This window comes from Poecilia reticulata, linkage group LG2 (assembly GCF_000633615.1).
Source record: "Poecilia reticulata strain Guanapo linkage group LG2, Guppy_female_1.0+MT, whole genome shotgun sequence".
NCBI lineage: Eukaryota > Metazoa > Chordata > Actinopteri > Cyprinodontiformes > Poeciliidae > Poecilia > Poecilia reticulata.
This window is the reverse complement of record NC_024332.1, coordinates 19,458,692-19,463,278: the sequence shown is the minus strand read 5'-3', so window position 1 is coordinate 19,463,278 and position 4,587 is coordinate 19,458,692. Positions and strand designations below refer to the sequence as shown.

General features: G+C 35.9%; 1 long non-coding RNA gene across 2 annotated transcripts; it reads right to left on the bottom strand.

Annotated features, from left to right (window-relative positions):
- Positions 1–1,137: 1,137 nt before the first annotated feature.
- Positions 1,138–4,433, bottom strand: LOC103480844 (uncharacterized). Of its 2 annotated transcripts, none has more exons than XR_001777484.1 (3): positions 4,082–4,433; positions 1,971–2,495; positions 1,138–1,878 (listed from the first exon to the last, which is right to left on the bottom strand). It is a non-coding gene; the product is annotated as an uncharacterized LOC103480844 (long non-coding RNA). The 2 variants fall into 2 exon arrangements; XR_001777482.1 differs by lacking the exon at positions 4,082–4,433 and adding an exon at positions 2,962–3,574.
- Between the last annotated feature and the right edge of the window lie 154 nt (positions 4,434–4,587).

Sequence of the window (4,587 nt, the reverse complement as noted above, 5' to 3'; positions counted from 1 at the left end):
CCAGTCCTCAGCAGTCCACTCCCTGTACCTTCTGCAGAATATCAGTCTGTYCCTGATGCTTTTCCTGGAGAGAAGTGGCTTCTTTGCTGCCCTCCTTGAGATCAGGCCTTGCTCCAAGAGTCTCCGCCTCACAGTGCGTACAGATGTACTCACACCTGCACTCTCAATTGTCTGGATGATTCATCAGATTGTAAGAGAGAATATTTTACCTAACATTTAGCAGGAAGTTAGGTAATGTAAACACCAGTTCTCTGAAAAACATATAAAGTCTTGAACACTGAACTGCATCAAATTAATCTCAAAACAATAAAACATAAGGAAAAGTTTCCATCTGGTTGATTCTGAAAAGTTTTAACGGGTTAAAAAGGGTTTGGTGTAATAAAAATAATAATGTTCTTAAACATAAAAGATGGCAGATTATACATGAATGATTATCTTGCAGCTGTTATTAAAAAGAGAAATTGTACAAGGATCCATGATGTTGAATAACGTATTGTGGGGATGATGGACCTTTGTTTTGGAGATGTTCATTTATTTAAAGAAAGTGGAGATTATTGTCCTGTTAGTTAAATTATTATTTATCAAATGATATTTAGATTGGTAGAGGGAAACTGGACAAAGAATGAACATTGGTGGTTGGTGATAGTTACTTATGCAAAATCTATGATATGGACAAATAGAAACATTTGAGCTTTCAGATACCTTTTATTTAGAAGCAATACTTCTGATGAAATAAGAAAATGTGTCACAATGTATAAACGGCAATAAAAGTTAATATGTATAACTTAGTTCTCCTCGGTTGTTTCATTCAGTGAACCATGTAAAAATTAATGACTGAGGTTTTCCAGTTGTATTAATGATTTTTACTGAAGTTGAGTTTGCGTCTGTTAACATAACCCATGCGTATCACCTTCTTCACCATGATGATGATGATGTGTAACTCAAATCAGAGCTTTCTGTCACAGCTGTGACTGATGTCACTTTAATTCATTTGGTATAAAAACAACACAGTTATTATTTTGAGTGTGCAAAAATAATAAAAGCATCCACTAGCAATAAAAAGAATTGTTTTTTTACCATGTGATCAGATAGTGTACTTTTTTATAAATCAATATGTAACAGACGCCCCACACCAAATGAAGCATTTTGGCTTTATTGATGAACAGCCAGGTTTATGTATGTATGCACTAAATCAAAAAGACAGTGTTAGCTACAAATACTGTAACATTTGACCCAAAAAATTACGTTTGCTACTTTGACTCTTATTCAAAAATTATACCAGTATTCTTATACAATAAAACAAATTCACAATTTCAACCAATCAATAAAAGACATATTTACAAAATAAACATACCTTGTGCCTCTATCAAGATACATTTTATTAGAGAGAGAGAGAGAGAGAGAGAGAGAGAGAGAGAGAGAGAGAGAGAGAGAGAGAGAGGGTTTGATCCTCACTGAGGTGAAAGATCAGGAGGAAAAAACTACATTTAATAAAACTGGAATTGAACATAAAACATCTGATGAGACAGTTGATTTATTCACTGTGGATTTTCCTATTAGAGGTAAACTAAAAAGTAGTGACAAATATTGAAGAGATTTTATACATTTAAAAATCTCTTCTTGCACTGAGAACAGAATGTAAAGGTTTTAAAGTTTTTCGTTTCTTTAAAACAGAAGTTCAAGAATTTTGCATGAAAGTGCATTCTTCCTTCATGTGTTTGTCTGAAACACTATTTACATAGTATTTTCTTATCTTAACTATTAAGGATAAACATATAATGCTAAACATAATTACCATAATCAAAATAGTCATTATTATCCATGTCTCTGGTTTTGGAGTCAAAGTTGGTCTCTGAGGTAGAAGCTGATCAGCAGGTGCTGGAAAAAAAAATCATTTATTAAAATAGTTTGTTTTTTCATTTTCACAATTCATGTGATCAAACTATAAAAAACTCCAACTTTCTTCTCACCAGTAACCTTGAGTAGACATCCTCCAGAGTTGAATCCATCTTCTGTCATCACGTCACACCCATACTCTCCAGAGTCTTCAGTCCTCAGTCTGGACATATGGAGTCTGATTCGTCCTTCCCTGAGGACGTCTTTGTCACATTGGACTCGTCCTGAAAACCGATCATCCTGAGAATCTGGAAACTCAACACCATCATGATGAGCATACAGTATTATAGGCAATACTGAATTTCTTAAGTCACAATAGATGGACAGTTCCCTGTAGGATCCCTGAGTCCTGGTGGTGAAGGTCCACTCCAGAGTGATGCTCTGGTTCTCCTCGGCCTCATAGCTGCTCTGGGTCACATTCACTACAAATGTTGCTGCTGAGGAGACAGAGAGGGAAAGAGAGGAGCAGACACACTGAGAACTGGAACATGGGAGTCTTTCAGCTCCATCTAGAGAGCTTTCTGTCACAAAGACAAGATGGAGACTGACCACAGAGACATGAGCTGAGGATGAGGAGCAGCAGGGAGATCATCTTCATCCTGACAGAGGAAGAGGAGGAGGAGAGGCAGCAGAGCATTAATAAACAGCATCACTAACAATATGAGGAGCAACTGGACTCCTGGTTCATCATTAAGGTTGTTCAGAAAATGATCAATACTGCCCCCTTGTGGTGAGGAAAACAAAACAGGGCATTTTCATTCTCTGCAGCTGGTGAAGCTTTTATTATAAAACAGCTTACATAGATTCACTGCACACAGTGATATTCTTTAAGCCTTCTTGTAATTTTGATGGTTTACAGACAATTAGAAAATTGTATAAGATCAATAAAAACATAAATATCCTAAACAGATATCAGGTTTCTGAAATGTCTGTTAATTTTATTTCACTCTGGACTTTAATCAACATGGTTTCTGATTCTCTTCTTTCTTCCTCCAAACTCTGGATTCTTCATTTCTGAATGAAATACAAACTTTACTTTCATCTGAAAGCAGAACTTTGACCCACTGAGCAACGATCCAGTTCTTCTCTTCAGGTAAGACGCTTGTATCTAGGATTGTCTCTGGTGAATCCTGGGTGAAGGAGTGAACTGAGTCTGCTCTGAATCCGGCATCACTTCACTCCTTCATCCTTGTGAAGTGACTTAAAATCTGAGCGTATGTCTTTTGACCATACTCTCAATGTTGCAGTTATGCCTGTTGCACCTTTATTAGCACAGCTTTTCCTTCCACTCAACTTTTGATAAATGCACTTTGATACAACACACTAAAACACCAGCTTCCTTAGCAATAACTTTTCTTTGCATGGAGACAATATAAGCAAACATCTCCTTGCTTTGGGTGTCAACATGTCTTCTGTCCAACCAGCAGTGAGACTTAAAGGCTCAGGAAACCTTTGCAGCTGTTTAGCAAATTAACTGTTAACTGATGTTCCACTATTTTGCTATTCTACAAGATTTTAACTTTTCAGAGATACTGGAGTTCAGGTTTATTATCTACAAGCCATAATCAAAGTTACAAGAAATAAAGGCTTAGAATATGTAACTACTTGAATCTATATAACTTATTACTTTCACATTCTGGAATTATTGACCAAAGCTATTGAACGTTTTGATACTATTCTCATTTTTGTGCTCTTGTTTATTTGTACAGTGTAATAAAAATAAACTATGAACACAGCTGTTGCTGAGAAAACATTCATTTAATGTTTCGACATACATTCATCACTATTCAGTGAACTATCACTGTGTTGAATGGGTTTAATAAATTATTTTCATTTCAGTTTTAGTTCAGTAAAACGGTTCGTATCAAGATGTCTCCTAGCTGTGGGCGGAGTCACCTCTGCTAACCGTCCCGGTTCTGGTTCGTCGAAACTTTTTCTGCCTCCGAACCTTCGTCATTCTCCAGTGTTGAAAGCTCACATTTCCGGAAACAATTTCATTATAAACTAAACATATTCAATATTTTCTGAGTGTTGTAGTTTTTAAACTAGAGTCGATTAAAGATGCTGAAGGTAGTGAAAATTTAGATGTAATTGCCCTTTAGTCATTTCCCGAATCTGAACTGTTTTATCCAACTAACTCTAAATTATAGATAAACGAATCCACAATAAAATATAATAAACTTACTCGGTTAGTCTTTCTTTTTTTTTTTTTATCACCGTCAACAGTTGTTGCTTTGTTGGCTGATGTTTTCCAGGTTTCTTCTTCTTCTTCTTTAGGTTTTAACGGCAGCTTGCATCCATTTACGTCGCTCTACTGCCCTCTATTGGCTCCTACCAGCTACACCTCAAATTCTCTTAAAGATCCCAGTGTTTTTAAAAAAAAACGAAAAATCTTCTTTTTCCCCTCAATACTGTTCAGCTGATCGATCACCTTCTCAAATTTTAATTCCCTACTAACACCTAGTTCCGTTTTTAATAATCGTCTTTGGCTTTCATACTTTCTACATTTAATCAAAACATGTTCCACTGTTTCTACATCATCACACCTTAAACCAGTAAGGTGTTTCCTCATCTTAAAAAGAGTTCCATTTAGGAAACTATACCCGGTTCTTATTCTATTTACAATTATCTCCTCCCTCCTGTTTATTCCTCTGATCCTTTCTACATCGACTGTATTTTGTATTGTATATA